This window comes from Alligator mississippiensis, chromosome 3 (genome assembly GCF_030867095.1).
Source record: "Alligator mississippiensis isolate rAllMis1 chromosome 3, rAllMis1, whole genome shotgun sequence".
Classification (NCBI taxonomy): Eukaryota; Metazoa; Chordata; order Crocodylia; family Alligatoridae; genus Alligator; species Alligator mississippiensis.
In genome coordinates, this window is record NC_081826.1 from 151238007 (window position 1) to 151263300 (window position 25294).

Below are 25294 nucleotides of genomic sequence, written 5' to 3' on the forward strand. Positions count from 1 at the left end.
TGCTAGGGATGCCATTGAGCAGCTCCAGGATGCTGCTGCTGGGGCTGCCATCACCCTCCTAGGCCTCCAGTCCCACTACCTCTGGGCCCACTGCCCCACCCACCATTGGTGGCAGCACCTTGTCCAGCACATCTGGGATGATGAACAGTGATTAGATGGCTTCTGGAAGACCCAGTCCACCTTCTGGGACCTGCTGCACCAGCTCCAGCCCCACCTGGAGTGCCAGGAGACCAGCATGTACCCAGCCCTCCCTGCTGACACCTGCCTAGCTCTAGTGCTGCTGAAGCTGGCCACATCCACCAGTTTCTGGTATGTCAGCCACCTGTTTGGCATGCACAAGACCACCACCAGGGATGCTGTTTTGCAGATGTGCAGTGCCCTCCAGGACATGCTGGCAGACACTGTCCTCCATGACCATGACCCCCAGGCAGTGGTGGCAAGGTTCTGTGCAGTGGGATTCCCCCAGTGTTATTGGGGCCTGGACTGGACCCACATACTGGTCACCTGCCTGTCCCATAGAGACTGCCCCTACTCAGGAGATTCCACTCCATGGCTCTGCAGGCCATGGTGGACAACCAGAGCACATTCATGCTCATGAGTGCCCATGTCTTTTGCAACTCTGGCCTGGTGAGACTGGTGGAGAGCAGGCACTTCACACGGGAGGTGCTGGACCTGTATCTGGGCGCCATGGCCATCCCTCCCCCATTTATCAGGGACCCTACCTACTTGCTTCTCCCCTGGCTGATGAGGCCCTACACCAGCCACCTGGACCCCTGCCAGGCCCACTTTAACTGGTGACTGGGCCAGATCTGTACCCTGATTTAATGCTCATTCGGCCACCTCAAGAGCTGCTGGTGCTCCCTCCCTTCCCACCTTGAGGTCACCAAAGAGAACCTCCATTGGGTCATCGTTGCAGCCTTCATGATGTATAATATCTGTGAGGCCCAGGGAGAGATATTCCATGAGGCCTGAGTGGAGGAGATGTGATGCATGGAGGCAGCCTGGCAGTGGGAGCACCTCCAGTGGTGACAGCAGCAGGTCCTGCCTGACAGGGCCCCAGGAGAGCTGCACACCTGCCAGCAGAGGCCAGGGCACTGCATACAGAAGGCTCTAGCAGATCACCTCCTGCAGTTTTCCCTGCTCTAGCTCTCCTGCCCTGCTGCCCACAGACCCCCTACCCCCCGCCCATCCCCAGCACCACTCCCATGGCAGGCACCCATCCAAAGAAGAAACCTTTATTCCCCTCACAGCACACCCCCCACATTTGCCCCCCTTTCCCTTCAGCACAGAGCCCTCTACCCCTTCAAAGCACAGAGCCCCCTCCTTCTCCTCTCTCAACAAACAGAGCCCCTCCACCACCCTCCCCACCCACCAACAATAAAAAACCCTTTTCCCAGTGCATAAATTATTTACAGTCTTTGTTTTGGTGTCCTGGAATGAGGAGCTGTGGGGTGGGGACACCTAGGAGGTAGGGCCTTGGGGCAGATGGCCAGCACCCCAACCTCTGAACATTCCCCTGTGGACCTGCATGCTGTGGCAACTGCAGTGGGTGAGAGGCTTGCCTAGGGGCAACAGTGCCTGGGGCTCCTTTGGGATGGGCAGCATCACCTCTGGCTGGTGGAGTCCAGGCCCAGCAGGGCAGACATCCAGTCCTAGTGCCACTCCAAGCAGCTCTGACTCCATGCCCACGTGGAGCTAGGTTGAGCGGTAGGCCTGGGACCAGGTGGGTGGTGGTAGACCCAGGGCAGGGACTGGCCCAGGTGCTCCTGCAGCCAGGAGACAGCAGAGGACCTTCTCCCAGGTACAGCCAGGGGCCTGCTCTGGGGCAGCAAGTGGCTGCCAGCGGGCCTGTGGTGCTAGGGATCATGCTGGGCAATGGGTAGGACAAACAAGTTCTCCAGGCCCAAAGCAGTGTCCAGGATCCAATGGTATATTATCCATCACCTACATTGCCCAGCCCAGGATGATGTTCTGCTCCCACAGGACCTGGATCTGCTCCTGGTCCAGGGCCAAGCTCTCCCTGGAATACGAAGTCCTGTGCCTGCAGGCCAGGCAGGCCAGGTCCTCCTCTTGTCACCTCTCCTCCCAGGCCAGGTCGTCTTCCCACTCACCCATGCAGACTCCTCCAGCTCCTTGGCCACTGCCACCAGCTGCTGCAGGAGGAGGGTCCGGTCCTACATGTGCCTGTGGCACAACCAGCACATACAAACAGCCCCAGCGGTGGGTGGTAGCGTCCCTGATCCAGCATCCCCAATGGCCACTCCATCCTCTCCCCTGATTCCAGATGCTGGGTCTGCAGAGCCAGGAGACAGAAGCCTTTTGTGGGAGTTTGCAACATTTCTGGAATAAGATGCGCTGCACCAGGGTCCATGCACTGCCTGGCTTAAATTAGGGGTCAGACATGAATGGGTGCCCAGGGACCATGGTAAGTGTCACAGGGGAGAGCAGCTGGAAGAGCCCCAAACAACAAAAGGGGATCCCCTAGGACAGGGATCATGTACAAAAGAAAAAAAACCAAAAACAATCAAAGAGAAATACTTACCTGCAGCAGGATCCACAGCACAGCTGGAGCGAGGGAGAAAATCCACTCAGGTCATGAGTCGCGTCTTTATCCAGCTGAAACCAGCTGGTGACATCATCGGCAATCACTGTGCGGAGATAAAAAGGATCACGAGGGAAGACGGTGGGAGGAATGGAGGGGAGTCGGAGAGGACTCTCAAGCCGGGTGACGTGAGGGATACTCCTGATGAGAGAGAGCTGGCAGGGGCTCCCTGTGCCAGCAGAGATCAGCGTGACAAGAAGGCAGAGGAGCCAGAGGAGGCTCTCTGCACCGGCAGAGGTGGGTGCGTCAGAGGAACAGGAGAGCCAGAGGAGGCTCTCTGAACCAACAAAGGTTGCAGCATCAGGGGGACGAGAGAACCAGAGGAGGCTCTCCCTGCTGGCAGGAATGGCCATGAGCAGCAAAAGAGGCTGTGGAGCAGAACAGCAGGAGGCTGGGCACCGGCATCTAGTATAGAAGGTCGCCAGCCACTTGAGAAGGTACCGCAGGATGTCGGTAGTGGGATGCCTCCAACAGCATCTGAGGAGGGTAGTAACACATACCATGCTCAGCGAGGTGAGGAGAGAAACAACCCGGGATGAGGGACTGCGGTCAACCCTGGCCAGACAATGGGTCAGCCCCAGTGAGATCCTAAGGGGAAACAATGCCCTGCTATCCTAGCAATAGGGCTGGGGGGAGGAAACCGGATGGGTCCTTCCTGACTTTTAGTTTCATAGATTCATAGATGTTAGGGTCGGAAGGGACCTCAGTAGATCATCGAGTCCGACCCCCTGCATAGGCAGGAAAGAGTGCTGGGTCTAGATGACCCCATCTAGATGCCTATCTAACCTCCTCTTGAAGACCCCAGGGTAGGGGAGAGCACCACCTCCCTTGGGAGCCCGTTCCAGACCTTGGCCACTCGAACTGTGAAGAATTTCTTCCTAATGTCCAATCTAAATCTGCTCTCTGCTAGCTTGTGGCCATTATTTCTTGTAACCCCTGGGGGCGCCTTGGTGAATAAATACTCACCAATTCCCTTCTGTGCCCCCGTGGTGAACTTATAGGCAGCCACAAGGTCGCCTCTCAACCTTCTCTTGCGGAGGCTGAAAAGGTCCAGTTTTTCTAGTCTCTCCTCGTAGGGCTTGGTCTGCAGGCCCTTAACCATACGAGTGGCCCTTCTCTGGACCCTCTCCAGGTTATCCGCATCCCTCTTGAATTGCGGTGCCCAGAATTGCACGCAGTACTCCAACTGCGGTCTGACCAGCACCCAATAGAGGGGAAGTATCACCTCCTTGGACCTATTTGTCATGCATCTGCTGATGCACGATAAAGTGCCATTGGCTTTTCTGATGGCTTCGTCACACTGCTGACTCATGTTCATCTTAGAGTCTACTAGGACTCCAAGATCCCTTTCCACTTCCATGCCACCCAGCAGGTCATTCCCTAGGCTGTAGGTGTGCTGGACATTTTACCTCCCTAGGTGCAGCACTTTGCATTTCTCCTTCTTGAACTGCATTCTGTTGTTTTCTGCCCACTTGTCTAACCTGTCCAGGTCTGCTTGCAGCTGTTCCCTGCCCTCCGGCATGTCCACTTCTCCCCATAGCTTTGTGTCATCTGCAAACTTGGACAGAGTACAGTTCACTCCCTCGTCCAAGTCGCTGATGAAGACATTAAAGAGTATCGGTCCAAGGACCGAGCCCTGCGGGACCCCACTGCCCACACCCTTCCAGGTCGAAGCCGACCCATCCACCAAGACTCTCTGGGCACGACCCTCTACCCAATTCGCCACCCACCGGACTGTGTAGTCATCCAAGTCACAGCCTCTTAACTTGTTCACCAGTATGGGGTGGGATACCGTATCGAAGGCCTTCCTGAAGTCTAAGTATACAACATCTACCCCTCCTCCTGTGTCCAGGCGTTTCGTAACCTGGTCATAAAAAGAGACTAGATTGGTCAGACACGATCTGCCTGCCACGAACCCGTGCTGGTTTCCCCTCAGCATAATTTGTCCTGCCGGGCTCTCACAAATGTGAGCCTTGATAATTTTTTCAAAAACTTTGCCAAGGATGGAGGTGAGACTGACTGGCCTATAGTTGCCCGGGTCCTCCTTCCTCCCCTTCTTGAAAATGGGGACCACATTGGCCCTTTTCCAGTCCTCCGGGACTTGGCCCATGCACCACGAGCGTTCAAATATTCTCGCCAGTGGCTCTGCAATGACGTCGGCCAGTGCCTTCAGCACCCTCGGATGGAGCTCATCTGGGCCTGCCGACTTAAAGGCATCCAGTTCTTCCAAGTGACTCTGCACCATCTCAGGGTCTATGCATGGAAGTCTGGCGCCTTGCTGCTGCCTCTCTACAACCCCAGTGAGAGACTTGTTGTGCCCCTTGCTTAGGAACACTGAGTTTGTTTTGGCTCCTTTTTCTTTTCCCCCTCTTGGAGGGGCTGAGAGAGAGGGTGAGGTGGCGCAGGCAAGACAGCTCTATGCCTCCTTTCTTTTCCTTTTCTTTGATTGATGGTTAAATTTAGAGTCCCAGGCCTGATACTGCTTTAGGGCAGGCAGAGGCCCTGCTGAAGCCAAACGGCTAAGTGATTTGAGTTATCCCAGGAGGAAGTGTTTAAGGCGTAATAAGGCTATGAAGATCGTCGAGCTCAAGAAACACAACATCATCGGGGTGTGGCCAAGAAGATCTGGTGACCCGCTGAAAGGTTGGTGCAAGATTGGGTGTAGGGGAGGTGGAGCGCCACGGATGGCTGCCTGGCAGACTCCCCGCCAAACAGGTTTGCCCCCCCCCCCCCACCGGAATAACATTCAACGTCATGGCAGGTAAGTCTGGGGGAGCCCAGCAAGGTAATAAACATCTACCACCAGGCTTACAGGAGACTGCAGGACATCCGCTGCCAGCTGGCTGGACCAAGGCTGCACGCGACCAACTGCTCGAAGCCAGGCTGGCACAGTAAGTCAAGTGTGCAGGCTTGGGCCCAAGTGGGCACTGGCCAAGGCCTCCATTTCGGCTTGCTCCCCTGGGGCCTGTGGCCCACTGGTGCTGGCTGTAGGCAGCCTGCCTCCTCTGGCCCACTCCCAGGGTGGGACAGGCCAGGCTCCTGCAGGTAGTAAATTTAATCGTGATTAGGGATTTTTCCTGTGTAGGAAGCATATACATGTGGAGAACCACATGCTTACTGTGCAGTAAACTAGGCAATGGTGCAGTAAAACATCACATGTAGGTATTCCTAGTGTATTGCTTACATCATTCTTCTGGAAATAGAAGTGATAGTTTATCTCTGCTTTTCATGCTTCTTAGTCCAATACTGGCTAATAGGTAATTTGTTCATCTAAAGAAGGAGTAAAAAAAATATTAATTTATCTGAAAACTTTAAAAATCAGGAAATTTTGATTGGCCTCTCCTTGTTTTTATTTTCATGGGAGACCCAGTAAAAAAAAATACTGCCAATTTTTTTTTTTATAATTAAAATAACAGAACATATAGGAGTGTTTTAAACAGTAAATGAAATATATAGACTTTTGTTTGAGAGGATAATGTAATTTAACATTATTGAAAATAGTTATTCAAGGTCACCAGTCCATAGGGTTCCCTGTGGAAGGGGGAGCTGTTCTTCTAACCCATCCTGGTAACCAGGGCTAGAGTTAATCAGATAATTAATCAGTTAATCCATGATAATCAGCTCCAACTTTTAAAAGTATGAATAGCCTTCCAAGGGGGGCAAAATAACAGGAAGGACTAAAAACCCTTTGGGAAGAAGATCTGAAATTGAATCAGCTTGTGAAGAAAGTCAATAGCTTATGGAAGATGTCTCACTGGCACTTAAGTTATATGTCTAAAGATAAAGAATAATAAACAAATATTTTGTGTAGGGAGACACTGGGTCAATTTTCAGAATAGATGCAGGTCACCTGTATAAGAACAATATCTCTTAGCCCGGGGTCTTTATGAGCTCATTTTGTTAAATTGTCAGAGATAGTCCCTGTGTGGCGTCTCCTTTTTGTGAAGGTTATGCTCACCTCAACAGGGAATTCCAACATATAACAGACAGAGTCCAAATTGGGTAAACACTTCCAAATATGCAGTTAAGATTGAGAAAAGAAGGAAGGAAATTGGAGTGATATAATTCTAAAGAAAAGATACTGTTGTAACTAATTTCTCTCTTTGTGATGCTAGTAGGCAGACACATTCATATGTTCATTAATGAGAACTTACAGAACATTGCAGAGAGGTACAGAATTCCCATGAAGCTAAAATATTATGGGCTTAGGCCCAATTCCAGCAGATTACTTGCATGCTTTGCTGACTTAAGGCTCTAGGCCATGCCAGTAGGCTGTGTGAGATATGAAGGGAATGAGAGAATAATGAATTTCTTAGTGGGAAGCAAATGACTTCATGGCATCTGTGACTGTTTCCTCCAATGCTGCGAAAGTATCCCTGTAACCAGACCTCGGTAGCATCCCTATCCTTGCTGTAGTGTGAACTTCTGTGTAAATATTTAGGAAATTTCAAACATACCCTGTTATATATCAGAGGCAAAGAATATAATTTATAACACCTTTGGGAAGGATTCTGTCAGTGTTCTAGTTAATTGATGTAGAATTGTAACAGTAGGCATTAGAAATCAAATGCAAAGAAAATATCCAGACAATGGATTATTCTACAAGTATGTTGCAGGTTAGATTTAGCTGTGTCAAATAGTGTGTTGGGGAGAAACATCTCTTGGAGAATGTCTATACTCTTCAGTGACATTCTGCAGTAATGGTCGTATCTTCAGCGGGAATTACTCTAATGATGTCAAATGGAGACACACAAGAGTCATTTCATGAAATGAAGCCTGAACCTCAGGTAAGCAACAGAAAATATGGTGTTTAATGGTGGTGAAGAGGATGTGTGGTTTGCATTAAAAGACTTGTTAAGACATAAGGTACTCTAGCCTTTTAATTTAGTAATCTTGACTATAATTGCTAAAAGCCTGGCTATTTCCTGAGGAATTGTGAAAGAGGGATATAATCTTTAGAAAGGAGACATTAAAATGGAAATATTACTGTGCCCTGACACAGAAATGAATTTGATGATGTAACAGGTCTTCTTTGTCTCCAACTACTGTGAGATGATTCTAGGAAATCTGAAATAACTTGAGAAGGGACAGAAAGAAGCTCTTCCTCTTAGTGAATAACACATTTGTATTGCTCATCTTAGAAGTGACCTTGATATCTGACAGATCTCTCTAAGGTTGGAAATACTGTTTGGGGGAGACAGGGGAAGGGGGAGGTAGAAATGTGGCATAGCTATGGCAGGTCAATTGAGACAACTGACCTGGTTGCTAGCTTTGAGGGGGAAGGGCAGAAATATAACTGCCACTGGAAATTGCACAATCACAATTGCAATCACATCAGTTGTGCAGCAGTAACTGGAATTCACTGTTGCTCCTGTACCCTGGTTGCCTGGCCATGTCATTATACTATTGTATATTATTGGTACAGGGCATCTGTTAGTCAGCCTGTGTGTTCCTCATGTGGTTTCTAACATACAGATAGAAATACATATTACATGTGTCACTGCCGTGCACTGCAGTGAAGGGTACGAGACCTTTGAAGGCCATCAGGCGGGTACTTATGATGCTTGGAGTGGAATTAGGCACAGACGCTTATCGGTTGCAAAGCAAGATTATTTACTCACGCCGTCAAGGTGGTGAAAGACGGAGGTCAGAGATATTTGGTTAGTTACAGCTTAAGGTTCGAAGGTCGGTCTGCATGAAAGTCTTTCGTCGGGCAGATAAACGGAGAAAAATCGGGCCGGCAGGTCGGTGATTTACGTCTTAAGATTGGGTCGAGATACGAGGGGGGCACTGGCAAGTGATCAAGTTGTCAGTTACTCTGATACGTGTGATCAGAGGTCTCCAAGGTTCGTACGGAGGTCCCCCTTCTTCACGGAAGTGAAGATGGGTTTTATTTGTATATTAGCCAATTGTTTTTCGCCACGTCATAAATTTAATGAGAATCGCCAATTGTATAGTGGTTTTTATTAGGGTGTTTGTCATAGGGACACTCCCCTGTCATTCCGACCAATTATAATGATTTATATAAAGCAAAGAAGGCAAAAGTTTTTATCTCTGTTAGTGGCGCAGTAATAAATTTCTTTTTGACATGCGCAGAAAAAAAACCCTGTTATTTTCATCTTGTTAGTTAACCCTTAGTTACCTTGTATAGACTAAAACTGTTTTGATTAATATATTTCTTGCTTGTGGCATGGGTAGTACTTAATTTGGTTGTGACAACATGTTTACAGCATGGTGAGGGAGTGCACTCTATGGGAGGCTCTTAGGCATGCAGCCATAGCTACTTGGGTGTACCCAGATGAGGACCCTGCCCTACCCCAGGCCTGGGCAAAATCCATGTGAGGAAGAAGAAGCAAAGCAAGGAAAGTAGGCTAGAAGCTGAGTGGTCTTCTCACTTCCTTGGGTATCAGACTTGACTTGCTTCCACAGACTGTGTGAACTGAGGTCTAAGGTTAACACTTTATGCACTTGGATAAGGTGGGCCATACTTGCTCTTCCTCTGTTATTCAGAGACAATGTTAAAGTGGACATCCACTTTTGTTCATTTGCTTTGGCCTCCATTAATGTAAGGACCATTGTAAGGTCTTATACAAGCATCATAAATGTACACACCATTAATAAGACACATCTCTTCTGGAAAGCACTTTAAATTTTGAGGAAACAAGGCAAACACAAAGCAAGTCACAGGGCAGTGGTTCAGGAGCTGAGGCAGGTGAGCCACTCAGAAAGATGAGGATGAATAGCTTGAAGGTTATGGATTACTGTTATTATTATAAGTATACTCCAGACTGCAATAACTTCTTATCTTATCTCCCAAGATGATAAATTGGGGTAACTGCATCCTTAGCGAAACATTCCAGCTGGGTGAAATTTCTTGGATGAGTAACTTATTTTAATTTTCAGTATCTGAACTGAGATAGTGATACCTATGTAATGGGAATAGCATCTCTTCTTTTGCGACCTGAGTGCACATTGATAAATCCTGTTCTCTGACTGGTTCATATCCTTTTCCTTTTCTGCACAAGCATTCCTTTGTAAAATCTCTGTCAAGTTGCAGTTATGCCCATGTACAGGTGTGTGACAGGGGAAGCTATTTGCAGGGTCCCAGTGCCATTTTCTCCCCAAGGGCCAATGCATTTGGTAATCAGGATATTGTTGCCATCACCCTCAGGTCCAAGGCAGGAGTAGCTAATGTAGATGATGGTGTCCTCACACCAAAGTAGGATGGAGAACAATCAGGACAATAGGCACCTGACTCTGCCCTTGAAATCTGAACAAATTCCACCTTTAGTCCCACAGAGGTCTTCTGTTCAGTAAAAAGTCACTATCCTTTGTACAGTAGTTCCCAACTGTATTATAGATCACCTACCTATCATGCACCTTGCTGTAAAACCTGCTTGTCTTGTTCTGTTGTAGTAAAACATAACTGTAGAACATGGTGGTCTCTTAAGGGCGCATCTACATGTGCATTAATGCACATTAGTTAATGCGCAATTAAATCTAGTACCTCCATCTTGAGGTACTACAAAAATGCACATTAGCCTGGCTTAATGTGCATGAATTAAAAAGCACACTCTTTAAGTGATGCTTAATGTGCATTACCCTATTTTAATGCACACTAAGAAGCACGTTTTTAAGTGATGATTTAATGTGCATTAAAATAGGCTAATGCACATTAAAGCACACGTGTAGACATGCCCTAAGACCAATATTTGCCAGCAGATGCAATACAAGAATGCCTGAGATACTGCAGCTGCCTCTGAATATCATCATGGGGAAACATACCCCTATAGCCAAGTCTTTGGCCAGAATCATGTGTGTGGCATGTGAAGTATAATTAATAAACTTTTGCTGTATTAATTAAATCCTGTGTCTTGAAAACAGAAGAGAAGCCTCCATTATCTCAGCCAGCTGAAGAGAGCCAACACATATAGACAGATAATTACATTTACAAACCCTTCATTAAAAGAATGCTGCAGAGTGAAGCACTCAGCAGATCTCTGCCTCATTCCTTGCAGAGGAAGAACAAGGCTCCTGTAATGAGCAGCTATTCAAAATTCCATGTCAGCCTTATCAATATATGCCCCTCAGGTGCACTGTTCAAACCATCCTTTGCACATAGAATTATTAATTTTCCTGGTGGGCTTTTCTCAGCGTTATGATACAGGTGTGTCATTAATTCATCCTCATGAACCCCCAGAAATTGAGAGTAGAGATGCAGAGAAATCTGTGCCAAGATTTTACACTAATGTTGGTTGCTCAGTTGGAGAAGTACATGCCTTAACATCACCAATTATTCTATATCAGTTTATTTGTTCAAAGCATAGCCCCAACTATTTTCAGTTGTGGCCATAAATGTTCAGCAGTTCTTCTAATTACACTGCAATGTCTCAAGTTGGGCTCATAGAAAAGGAGAGAATATACCCGGAAAAGTTTGGTTTACATGATTTGGCCAGCATCACAATTGAAGGGAGGATGGGATCTAATATTTCAGGATGACAGTTGCCCTGACCAGGAGTGACCTGCCTTTTCTGGCAATTTCCTGCTTCATTCACTACACATTTTTTATTCTGTAAGAAATAAAGCATAGGCCTTACAAACAACAGTCACATCAACCACATGACCATGTTCCTGAGCACTATCCATCCTGTGCACTGAAGTCAGGAGACCTGTGGAAAAAATCTGTATGTATTTATGTCATTTGTATCCATGCCAAGGGAATGAATTAAAATAGTGTTAGCAACCTTACTTCAGGTAATTCTTAATGTTTGTGTACTTACATTGGAAGTGTCTCTGTTTTTTAATAGTTATTCTATTTAATTTAATTTTATTGGTATTAAATTTCCTAGATTTTGAAAAAGCAAACAACAGAGCCACAAATTCCAGCAGGCAGCATCAGATTGACACTTCTAGGGCATTTGTACACATGATTGCTGTACAGTGCTGGATGCTTTTAAAAGCACCCAGTGCTGCGGTGCGTGCAGTTTATAAGTGGCAAAATGCGCATGAGCACTGAGAAAATGGCAGCAGCACACTTTTGAACTAAAACACATTGGAGTTGTTTTAGTTCAAAAGTGCACTGCTGCCATTTTCTTTGCGCTGATGTGCATTTCACTACTTATACAACTGTACACAATGCAGCGCAATGCGTGTCAGCTCGCATGTGGGTCAGACTTAATTAATCAAGTCTTCTTCATCCTGCCGGATCTCTGGTGTGCTGAGGAACAAAAAGGTATGTGCATAAATGTCCCTAGGGTTTGAACCTTTAGATCAGCTGCCTGGATTTGTATCACTTGAATTAAGGGAGCAATGAGTAGCAGTAGTGTATCATCCTGTATACAGGTCAGCTAAGGGGGAGATGAGGAAGAGAACATATTTTATTACATGGGCTTCATAGAAATTTTCTGACAGTAGAAGAATGGTGAGATCTCAGTTCCATTCCCAGTTCCTGAGGGGTCTCTTATTTAGTGGTAAGAGACCTTCTGCCTCCTCACCTACAAGCATGATCCCTCTGCCTTCGTATTTGTCCCAGTAGCAGTATTTCTATTAATGGCGAATTCTTATAATTTATAATAGACAATGAAATCCTACATTTCTAGGTAGTCTTGAGAATCACAGCCAGAGGCAAGGATTCTGCAATCTTTGCAATTTTTAATTGGGAGGAAATTGTCTTATCTCAAGAAAAGCATAGAAACTTTGAGCCTTTGTAGAGGTCTGAAGACTACATGATTTCCAGCTCTTCCAGGATAAATGCTAGGGGCAAGGGTTTCTTAGAGTGCTACTTTTATTAGATCAAATAGGTTGTTGGGGTAAAGTTAGACAATCTTTTGAATGCAAGACATTCTTCCTTAGTTCTGATCACAAGAAGTCAGGCACAGCATAGTAAAAAACAGCAGTGGGAGAAAATGAGAGAAATTCCCAGAGGCAGCACACACACAATTGGCAAAAGAAAAGAAGCTGATTACTGGGAGATCAAGGCCTATCAAAAGGGAGGAGGCCCATTGTCACATATCATGTGTGGAAAGAACTCAGGAGTCAGATAAAATATAATGTGCTATAAAACCAATGTTAGTGTTTTGTCCTTGGTTCTGAGTGTCCAGCCAACTTATGAACTTTTGTTCCTGAATTTGCCTTTTAAAAGTGTTACGTAGATTTCTGATGAGCATGTGGGTAGTGAGGTCAGAGGGGGAATGGTTTTTCACTGAGAACTGTGCTTCTTATCGTGCACACAGACGCATGTGTATGTGTTTGTGTGTCTGCCCATCCTTTGTATTTTTCCTGTAAGAGTTCATTTTGGTGCATAGTTGATTTTAGTTACATCCATGTAGTTGCCATGAGGGCATTTGATGCATTGGACCAGGTATATTACATTTTGGCATAATTTCTGGACCATCACAGCTAGAGCATCACTCTTTCATTACCATGATATATACTAAGCAGTGTTGAATTTAGTCTTTAGGACAGTGACAGCATTTGGGTTAATTAGATTTGGAAAAATCATCTGAAGGCCATACTTGACACACTTGCCTGCTGGTTTGCTCCTCTGTAGTGGAAAAGATCCCATAATATTGTTTTATGTATATATGAATTTTATGTATATATCATTATACATTGCCAACAACATTAACAGCAATATAATTAATTATACATATATATTTATATATTATATATATTTATAAAATTACTGAAACCATTCTTAGCTTATGATTTGTAAAAAAAACCCCAAGTTTTAGGTTTGTAGGTCTAGATGTTTATGAGATAATCAACAAACAAGATCAAATAGATAATTTGCCTTGAATATTTTACTTAAGTATTCTCTGATGGTTTTGATGACACTGGACTGCCATGATGCAAATTGACTCTTTTCTCAATATACTATTTAATCTTTCCTCTTTAAAATGGATTCAAAGACATCTTTATTTTAATGAATTCATGCATTTAACATAGTCATGTTCACTTTTTCTCTTTCTAATTTTGGTTGTTTTAGACAGAAGTGCTGTCATCCCTTCATTTTAGTTTAGAGAAAACTTCTGCATTGCTCTCTGTATTGCAGGTATCCCAGAATCTACAGCTGTCTCTTAGCATCCTTTGTCATGTAGTAATACAGGGCTGGGAGGTGTTGGCATTGGATTTACAATCCAGTCCTGATACTTTGTTCCAGGCGGGCAGAGCTTTTCTAAATGAGCAACCACAACCCCTCCATTTCATAATAGGAGAATTTTATTGTTACATAGTGATAGCAAATAAGACTAATGCAAGCAAATCAAGCAAAATGACTACACAGTCTTACTTATTTACCAGTCCTAGGATTTGACAAAGAGATGGTACATCTGACCAGTATGTGAATACCACCTTATTGTTCTTGCTTGAATCAATCTCTTGGCAAGCACGTCAGCAGCCTAGGAGGTTGGGGGTCCAATGTCCCATTGGTGCCCTGAAGATCCCTCCTTTTGTATTCCTTTTCTCCCGGTGACTTTTCATTTCTGGGTACCGTTGATTGGTTTCCCTGTGGTCATAATGCTGTTGCAGGCAGTCACCTAGTATAATCAGTGGCATAACTAGAGCAGGGCAACTGGAGCATCCACCCAGGGTGCTGAATGAAGGATAGAAGTGGGGGTAGAAAAAAATGGCTGCTGTTGCAGCTGCCACACAATCACAATAGTGCGGTGCAGTGGCAATATGAACCTGTCGTGGGTGTGGCAGCTGCCGCAGAGACCCAGCCACCTCATAGATTCATAGACGTTAGGGTCAGAAGGGACCCCAGTAGGTCATCAAGTCCAACCCCTGCCCTGGGCAGGAAAAAGCGCTGGGGTCAGACAACCGCAGCTAGATGCTTGACTCCATTATGTCTCTGAATATAATTACTTTCAGCTGGAACTTGGGCTCAGGAGATCTGTTTCATTCCATCCTCAGTCACAGACTCCTTTTGCCAATTTGTGAATCACTTAGGGCTGCATGCTAATTCACCATCATATTCCTGTGTGGCATTTATAGAACTGCAAGTTTTGGAACTTAGTCACAGCTTGTAATTTTGTCTCCACCTGTGGTGATGTAATACTGCTTTATTTGTGTACTAGCTGGAAGAGAAATAAAATAATGGAGGAGGACTCTTTCAGCTTTTAGCTAATAGCTTAGTGGCTAAGGCACTAGTAAAGGGAGCAGGACACCCAGGTTTGGTGCATACTTACCAAGGGAGGGTTGAATGTATATCTCCTGCTTCTCAGCCAACTATTTTAACCACCATAACACAGGCTCTCCAGCCATCCCTTTAAAGCTGACTCTCCCCAACCCCAGTTATGTATTTTCATCAGCTAAAATTTCAGGATTTACCCAGCACTCTGTGTGTGTTCAGAGGCATAGTCAAGCAGCTCTGTGCCTGGGGCAGCTGCATGATGCTTGGGACAATGTGGCTTTTGCAGTGCTGATCAGTAAAGCCATTAGCTTCTGTGGTTGCAGCTGTTTTGTGGTTCCCTGCTCCCACCCCCACAAAGGTCACAATTTGTGCTGATGCCTTGGTGTTCCCCTCAGTTAAGCTGTTTCTTGTGTCTGGGGAACATTGGCGATGCATAGCGGGTGCATGTGGGTGCACGTGCACCCCTTGAGATTGGCTGTGCACCCCCTGGAAGCACCAGCTACAAAACCAGAAGTTCCGGCAGAAGTGCTTGGTGATTGGCTTCCGGGGGTCCCCCCCCAAGTCAGTGATGACCTCTGGGGGACACCCCACCCCCCCATCAACAATCTGGTGCCCCCCTAGACTCAGGAGGTACTGGTCACCCATGCTAGGGAATACTCTATTTTCCCCTCTTACACAGCCAGAGTGCATCTCACTGAGCATGCTCCATAGGGAAATGTAGGCTGAATCCCAAATGGTCTAAGGACAAAAGCTTCTGTTACATGTATATGTAAGTGCCACTTAGGTATTTGAAGGTGAAATGCAATCTAGCCTTTACCCTCCATTCTATTTCCATTAAGAGCCTTGTAATGTTTGCGTGCTTGGACTGTAAGCTCTGCAGAACAGGGACTAGATACCTGTATCTACAGTGTCTAGCACAAAAAGGGCCATGGTCTCAGAGCCTCTGGTTGCTGCTGTGATATGAGCAGGGATCTGGGTCTTCCATTTTCCATGGAAAAACTTGGATTTTCCCTTTTAAAGAAGAAAAATGCAAATGTTCCCTTTTGAAGTGGGAAACCATGGCTTTCCCCTTTTGGAGACCGCTCTCTACAGGCTGGCAGAGTTCCAGCCTACAAGAGCTGCTTGCAAAAGGGAGAGAAACCCTAAGCCCTGTTCACAGGAGATGGGCATAGGGGGTGGGGCTGAGAATTTGAGCTCAGATTCACTGTCCCTCCTGAAGCCTTTGGAGTAAGTATGGCTTTTGGGGCCTGGAGACAGCTGGGGGGCCCTTCTGGCAGGGTTGAGAGGGCAGGGAGTTGCAGATCAGGAATGAGGGGCACTGGCAGAGCTGGGGCAGGGGCTGGGGGTCCGGTGAAGATCATGCTGCTGTGGGTGGAGCTTGCAGGGAGAGCTGGCAGTGTGGGCAGGGGCAGGGCAGGGATGTAAGTGACACTGCCAGGGCTGAGGTGGACCTATGGGGAGAGCCCGCAGGGTGGGCAGGGGGCAAGGCGGGAGTGTGTGGGTGGGGCCTAGAGGAGTGGGGAGAGATCCACAGGCACTCTCAGGCCAGCATAGGAGAACCTGGGCATCATCCCCATGCCAGGATCTAGGCTCGCTGTGCCCTGCCAGGGATAGGAATGGGCAGGCAGGCCATCTTAGCTGTGGTGTCTGTGGTACTGCAGCTCCAGGGACTCCAGGGTGTGCAAAGTGCTGATGCTGTAACACCCAGGGATCACCCTATCCTGTGTCACTGGCTGCCTCATCCCTGGCCATGCTGCCTTATCCTGCCATGGCTGGGGCTGAGGTGGGGAGTCCTGTCCAGCAGGTATGATGATGGCTCCTGTTGGCGGTGGTTTGGTGCAGGAGGGTGGAAGTGAACGCTGTGTCCCTGCCCACCTGGCTGGGCACCCTTGGGATAGGGTTGGGGGCTGGGGTTAGAGGTGCCGCCCAGCTGGGGCAAGTGGTAGCCACACCAAGTCTGCCAGTCTGGCTAGGATCCAGCCCTGCACTCTGCAGAAATCTGGGGGCTGCGTGCCAGCCCTCTGCCCCTCTGCCCCCCCAACCCCCCCGATTCTTCCTTGCACATCACCAGAAGGCATGCCTGGACTGCCCTTGTGATGGTGCAGGACCAGTTTGGGTTCGGCAGAGCTTGACCCCTGATGGCCCAGACTGGCCCCATACTAAAACAATAATAGAAAAGAGTGGGTGGGTAGGTCCTCCTCATTGCTTTTTTGTGACTCAGTTTTAAGGGTAGAATGATAGTGTCTTATAAAAATAGATGGATAAATGGATTTTCAGGATTTAGGATGGAATAGAATCACACTTAGGCACTTAAGTCTACTTACAACCTAACGCGTGGAATAGAATCTGTACCCCAGTATCTAGAATTATCAATATTATCTGAATGGAAATATATGCATCATCTCTTTACCTGGTGCAAAGCAGTATAACTCCACTAGCTGCAGTGGAGCTATGCTTTCTTATGTCAGCTGATTTTCTGACCCTAAAACTTAAGCTGTTTTTTTAACTCAGCTTAGGAAGGCACCATTATATAAATGCTCTATCTAGGAAGCAAACTGATTTCTTCCCTTCCTCCTCCACCCCCTCCTTACTCCCACCATGCAACCCCCCCCCAACCTAATCTGAATTGCATTTGTTTTATAGACCTCAGGTGACTTGGTTTTTACCTGCTGATTGAATAGATGCCTTATTGGGCAGACACAGTATATTGGCTTCCACATGTAAGAGTACCATGGTCTAACTACATTACTGTGTTCAGCAATAAGCATGATCACCTTCTAATGGATATCAACTAAATACTTGGAATAATAGCCCAGTGACTAACTAGGTCTCATGGGAACCATTTCCAATGTCACTGAAACATTTTTAAATGAGGAATTTAAGCAGTATTTTGTGTTTGAATAGCCTCTGTCATGATCCTAAAGCACTTAAGCTCTTTGTTAATCACTTCATTCACCATTAAAAAGGAAGTGAAATGTGACAGTTGTTTGACAAACATTCAGAAACACTCAGAACTATACACCAGTTGGGGGGGGGGGGGGCGGGGTGACCCTCAGTTGGTGGTAAACAACACAACCCCATTGACTTTGATGGCATATCACTTAATTATACTGGCAGAGGGTCTGGGCCATTCTGACTGGATATGTGAAACACCATCACCCAAGTTAGAAATGTATTGAATATAATTACCAATGCTGGAATCTGGCCAAGACATTAGAGTGGTGCCAAGGATCATTTCTGACTGCAGTCAGTCAGGATATTAGTTTCAGACATTGTGGTTCAGGGCACAAACAGACCTTGCTTCTATTCTTAGCTCTGGCACTGATTAGCTGTATGACCTTGGACTATTGATTACAACTTCTCGAGTTTCTGTTAGGGTGAAGAAAACAGTTTTTGTAAAGTACTTCATGGTTTGCACATAGAAACAGTGCACCAACGCTTTGTCTTACCCACCCTGACTTCCATTAAAACACAAGCTGGAGTATTTTACCCACTAGTCCCCGGATCAAGCACAGTGACCCATGGCTTAAACAACATCTTTTTTTCTAGAAGGGCATCCAGTTTGTATAATTTATGAGGTCCCCCTCTCAGAAGAGCTTACCTGTAGCAGCACAGAATCCTTATCATGCCTAGGGTATTGGTTCAAAACTGACTCATGAAAGATTGCCACCTACTGAACCATCTGCACCAATGTCTGAAGCCACTGGTGACTAAAGTCTTTGACTTCTGCTTGGTTTGGGGTATCATCTCCAATGACAACATAGGTAAACAGTAAAAGCTTTAAAAGTGATTCTAAAGGGTGCTCTAGACTTAACATCAGTTGGCAAGGCCCCTTGGGCTTAGTGCACCAAAGGAAATTTGGTAGACATTTGAGAAGTGCTGTTGGAAGGTAGTACATGCAGAAAACCGTTTACCTGAGCATTTAAGCCCTGAATCCCCTCTACAGAGAAGATTTATGGTGGTATACACAGGTGTCTCTCATCTCTTTGAGGTACTTTAGAAAAACCCACTAAGCACCTATCTTTAAACATCTTCAAGCACCTAACTTCCTTTGAAAATTGAACTCCAACAAACTGAATGTTCTATGCAGCTCAGCATGGAGACCAAATAATTCCGCAGGTTCTTAAGTACATTTTAAAGCAGAGTCCAGTTCCATCAGTTAGTATTGCCTTTAAAGGCCAAACCTTGCAGGCTTGTCCTTCCAGTCTGGTATGGTCCATTAACGATATTTGCTTGAGATTCATCAAGCAAATTATGTGAACAATTTAATTCTATCTTTAATCAAACATTCAACAAATACTGCTACCATTCTTTATCTTCCTTTCCTTACCAGTTTCATGCTCTGAGTATACATTTTTTGAATATTTACATACATTTTTACTTTTGTTTTTGCCAAAACTTTTATAAAACAAATAAAAGTTCAGCTCTTCTTGGATAATTTAGCCATATTTCTATTTCTTTTTTTTTTTATTTGCTCAAGAATGAGAAAAATGGAATAAGCTCTCAGAATCAGTTGCTGACAAATTCAGATCAAGACTCTTTCAGCGTAAATGCTTACTGTTATAAGAAGCAATGCTTCCTCTCTTTCTGCAGTCATGTTCCTTGCTTTAAAAGTAGGCATTTACGCTGAAGTCCTGTCCTTATTATATGGTGTGAATTATATATATATATATATATATATATATATACACACACACACACATATACATATACGGTATCTATATCTGTATCTATATATGTGGGTGTGTAGATCCACCAATTAAGCTTATTATTATGCTAAGGAGCATAGCATAACATACTGAAGGTATTGTTTCTTGTAAATAATCTTTTTTTTTCAAAGGAAAAGGTTGGTGGAGGCTGGCATCAGGAATATGGCATTTTAACAAAATGAATACAAAAATAATCACACATATGCACTTAAACTAAGCTGAAATAATTACATTATTTTTAAGTAGAGATCCTGCAGCCCCTTTCAGCACTGCCTTCCACTTTGTGCAGCCATGGCAAGCCTGGGCCAAAGTCCAGTGGAAGCAGCAGACTGGACTGCAGAGGGCATTGGATCAAAGCTTCATGCATGTGTGAAGGGTAATACCTTGTAAAATGTGAATCAACTGAATTCCAATGTGGTAGCATATACAGCTATTTTGTGTTTTCTGGGTACAATCCAGTGTCTTTGGAAGTCAATGGAAAGGCTCTCTCTTATTCCATGGACAGTGGATTAGACTCTGACTGCCAAGTCACAGACCTTTCTATGCATGGCTTCTCCAATAAAGCCTCTCTTTCCTCGATTCTTAATTGTTTTTAGCATCTTCTGAGGAGGGCTGGGCACTGGTCCCTACCAGGGCTTATGTTGATTAGTTATTTCTTCTGGAAATATTTTTAATTAGGTGAAGGAATAGCACTCACTGTTCTGAAATATATACTGATGTTTCAGTGAGTGACAATAAACTGTTAGAGTATCTCTGGCCTGACAGCTGTATAGTCATGTCTATAACTGCTTTGTGGGGATGAAGGGAGAATCTGACTGAGAAAGGAACTGATGGGCTGCCTGTTGCTTGAGCAGATTCTTCCTTGGGGTTAATACCAATGGGGCAGAGGAGGGGGAGCGTGGGTAATACAGGAAAGCAGTTTCCACACCAAGATTCTGCTAGCTTTGACTTAGTAATAACAGTACTTCCTCATGTGTATGGTACTTATGACAATAATGGAGCTACTTACCAGAATAAGCCTTTGCAGGATCAAGTCTTATATAGTCTGAGCACTTTGTACCAGTATATTGTAAAGCATCTTACATGTAAGTTCACTATTACTATTCTTGTTTACTGATAAGGAAAATGAGGTAGGGGAAGGCAGAGGGAAGATCCCAAGATCATTCTGTAGCCTTGGGACCAGGCCAGGAAGAAAGCCCAGGGTTCCTGAGTCCCAGTTCAGAGCTCTGTGCATTGGAGAAGCTGCTTATTTGTAAATACTATTAGATTACTTCCCCTGCCACTTAACTGTTTCAGGTTCTTAGTAGCACATAACAATACTATACAATGGTTTTTTTTATAATAATTATTTTGATTTATAACCCACACTACCAAGAAAGGCGCAGGGTAAATTACAATAGCTGACAAACAACCCATAAGGTAGGAAACAACAAACTCTCCAATTGACAGTCAAAATTTTAAAACTCCACCCCCCCCCGTCCACTTCCCTGCCTATTACCAGCAGTGTAAACACTCCAGCCTGTCCCAACTGTACTCCCAAACCCTCTTTCCACACCCCTTCACCTGCCTTCTCACCCACTGCCATTCCTCTAACTCTTCCACCAATGTCCCTTCCAAGTCCAAAAGGTCTGTGGCTATTCCCTAAAATGTATACCCCCTCACCAGTTCCCCCAACAAATACAACATTACATTAAAAACAAAAAATCATATTAGGGAAAAACAAAAAATCCTTCTGTTCCATCTCCATCCCCACTGATAGGCAATGCCAAAGGGCACTCTTGAGCATTATCCTTTGGTGGAACACCAAGGCAGTGCCCCCTAAGCATGCAGTAGGGAGGCCTGCCAGCTCTTTAGGGACTGCAGGATAGCCAGGTCCTTTTCCCTTGGTTCAAATGGCCAAGATGGTGCCTAAACTGGGCCCCAGCCCTTTCCCAGAAGACTGGAAATGAAGGTTCATGTCTCTGAACAACAACACAAGCAAAATGTATTTATTCCACATAAAAATGTGGCCAAGATGCTTGGACTAAGACTCCTACTCTTTCCTGAAGTGGCATGAAATTGCTAACTGTCAAGGACTCTGAACAAGCAGAACTGGCTGGGGCAAGTACATGAGTTATCACACCTGCTCCTGATCCCTGGCAAATGTGGCTGGCTCACTTCTCTGCAACTACATTGCCTGCTGAAAGCACCACTCAGCCCTTTTAAACATAACTGTAGCCTCAGGATGCAGGTGTGCCTTCACATGGCCTCAATCTGTTCTGGCAAGCCTCATTTTCAATGCTCTTTGGTTCTCCTGGCTCCTGACATTGCTTTGGATTTCCCTGGTCCTGATTTTGGATCTCCCCTGAACCTTGCCACTGGTATGCTGTCTCTGGTTTCCCCAGCATCCTGACTCAGCTTGGCTTCCTTGACCCTGATCTCAGATCTTCCTTAGAACTCAGCACTGGTGACCTGACTTCTGGCTCCTGACCTTGTCTTACATCTTGAGCTATGTCTCTTGCATCTCTTCTCTCAGCTCCAGTACCCTGTTCCTCTGCCCTGCTGACCCCCAGGCTGCTCCTAGTGACCATAGGCTTGGCCACCTACATCCTGGCCAAACCCTCACACTAACTATTACAGGTGAGCAGGACCTCAATTTACATTTAGTCTAGAAAAGGATTCCATCAGTAGTAGGGTATCACCCCTGCAGCTATATCATCATCCCACAGCAAGCTCAAGAATATAACAGTGCCACCCAGGCTGCAGAACATAGTCACAAGTGGTAGGTGCCTCCATTCAAAGGATCACCAATGGTACCTAAGACTGCTGATAGCTCTCATGGTATCCGAATAGATATTGAGTCATTGTCTGGTACTACAGAGGGACCAATTAATCAAGCCCCCAGTACCCTTAGAGGCACCTGAGGATTTGGAAAGCAGTCTCACCCCTACCTTCTTCATTGATTTGGCCCAGAGATGGAAGAGTTGCCATTATTTAAGTTTTTGGCGTCAAGTATTTGTTGTTTCACAATGGATAGAAGACAGCTTCTGTAAAAGAAGCCCTGTTATTTCTAGTGGAGGCACTGATAATGCTCTCTAGCATAAGTGACTCACTTCCAAAGACAGCTTGGATTGTCTAGTAATTTCAAGGCCTTCACCAAGCAAGATGTGGTTGTCTTTTGATAGAGACAGAGAACATTCCTTCCTAAACAGATCTCAGAGGTCTGAAGCTCTTTGACACAACTGGTTAAATGGAACATAAGAAAGATAACTCAAGCCCTCAGACTGTCTGTATTCAAACCTATCCATGCCAGGGAAAGAGATTGTTAGACTTCAAGACCATGATGGTCCTCTAGTCCAATCTGCTTGTCACAGGCCAAAGAGTTTCATTGTGTTACTTGCAGTGAAGTGATATGTTCTTCCTTTCTATGTATCTGAAAACTATCACAATATCGTGACTGAACTAATGTGACTAGAGGGCTCATTGGACCACTGTAGTAGAGATATACCAATTTCTTTGGGTAAAAGCATGGAAGGGAGTGATGTGGCTAGTATCACATGTGGTCAGTTTTGACTCCTCCAGCCCAAATGGCAAGGTACCCTTTTCATGGCTCTGGAGTCTGTGGTGAGACACATTAGTTGCTCTGCTCCTATGCCCAAAATTCAATTGAAAGTTTCCTAGAGGTGATTCTATAGAATCCTGCCAGGCCCTTAATATAGTCAAGTGTCAGAGGAACCATGACTTCCCTCAGACCCCCTGGAAGTGCTTTGATACTACTAGTCTTTGAAGGCAGACCCTTAAAACTGAGTTCCTTGTCCTGGCAGATTTGATAGTGGCCAGCAGGAAGATAATGTGACATGGGTGCTTTTCATGAATCATTATTATACCCTGTTCTGTTTTCTATGTAACATCTTTTTCCCACCTAGAAATTCAGGTATTTATAAAGCTAATGTGAAGACAAAAAGACTTTGAAGGTCACCAGAACAGGGGGTTGTTCTCTTGATGTGTCTCAATAGCTCTTGTTGATGATGCTTAAGTATAAGAATTATCCTCCCTTAGACAGGAGGGTTTTTATTTGAATCTCAGATCAGCTTGTAGAAGTGCAGTGAGATCAGTAGAGTTGCATCTGTTGTGAATGTGGCCCAGTGTAAGCTGCCATACAGACAGAAAGTGAGATGTATCATTCTCTACTGTTAAAAGGAATCCAAGTCAGGCTCATTCTTTGAAATGCTGCAGCTTAGAGCAAGATCACACAGCAGATTTGTACAGTACTCATCACAGCTTCACATTAGTTCTGACATAGCTTTCAGTTTCTTCTCCTGGGAGCTCTGGGATTTATGACGGTCTCAGAGAATTAATCACCTTACATGCCTGGAGAGGGAGGATGATCTCTGGCCACAGTTAAGGGCAGACATAGGGTATTGTGAGAAGGCTTGCAGAGTGTTTACATACAGTGGGAGGCTGTACTTTGCCTGCCTTTTCCAGTGCTTCTGCATCCCTTTGCCAAGACCCCTAGTTTGATGCCTTTACTGACTGTGAGAATGTTTTACTAATGATGAGAATGACTTTAGTCAGCATCACCAAGACCAAGTGTTCTTAAAAATTTCCAGGCCCAAGAAAATTACAACATTGGTTTAAAAATCAGGAGGGGTTTTTTTTAAGGATACATTTTTTAGGGGGGTTTTTCTTTTGGTTTTTTTAATCTGTAGAATTCATACCTCCAAGGTTTTCTTTAAAATGATGAAGACTAGAAACTGACCTTTATTTTGAAATATATTGATATTTTTCCATGTTGACATGACTAGGAGATGGGACTATAGGAAAATATCACAGCACTAGTAATAAATCTTGAAAGCTGGTGGACTATAGATTATGGCTTTGCCAGAAACCCTCAAAGGAGCATGACACATGCAGATATATTATGTTAGGAGAGGGCAGGGAAGAACAGTGTGTCTCTGAGATGCCCACTACTACCCTTACTATCTTCTCATTCTGTGTATAAGAGGTGGGAAAATTGCATATTACCATACCCTCTACACTGAATCAGCTGCACTGACTGGTGTATTGGCAGCAATAAGCTTAATACTCTGATTTACTTTTAGATTTCCACTACCACCTGTCTCCTCCTGCCAGCCTAGCCCAAGCCCAGATGACCCCTATAAAGGTACTATCGGGTTGGCTGAACTAGCTTCTTTCTTAGTTTTGCCCTCATGGGGCACTTGTACATGTGATGAAATTGCCCTTTTTAGCAGTTTAATTGCCCTTTTATAGTGGTTTAATTGTGTCACATGTTAGACATGCGGCATAAGCAACCTTGTAGAGGGGGCTCCGGGGGGCACATGCCCCCCAAGATTGGCCACTGCCAACACTGCCACTGACATCTGCGGGCGATTGTTGCTAGCCACCTCCTCAGCTCGCCGCCAACACTGCCACGGCCGCCTGCGGACAGTCCATGCTCAGCCTGCCCTCACTGCTAATGTCACTGTAGTCGACTGCGGGTGGTCCCCACTCACCGCCACCACGCCCCCGCCACTGACACCACCCTGCCGCCTGTGGGTGGTCGCTGTGCCCGTGCCTCAGGAGGCGTGTGTCATTCATGTATGGTGGCATATTGCGCTTTAATTTCATCACACTGTACACGAGATGGCATATTGCGATATAAATTACTTTGTTATGTAGCAAGCTAAAAAACATCCTGATGTATCTTAGTTTGCTACCTAACACATTGCAGCAATACATTCATCCCCAAGCCTGCCCAGGCTTCTAACGCTCTGTGCACTGTCCCCGCCACCTTCTCCGGCCACCAGAACACCCAGCCTGTCCCTGGGCAGCACAGGGAGGCGGCAGGAGGGCAGATGGGTGTGTTGATGG

At 45.6% G+C, this 25294-nt stretch overlaps 1 protein-coding gene across 2 annotated transcripts in view; it reads left to right on the top strand.

Annotated features, from left to right (window-relative positions):
- CPLX1 (complexin 1) overlaps window positions 1–25294 on the top strand; it is a 250319-nt gene that overhangs the window by 150646 nt on the left and 74379 nt on the right. The gene's annotated exons all lie outside the window — the stretch shown is intronic.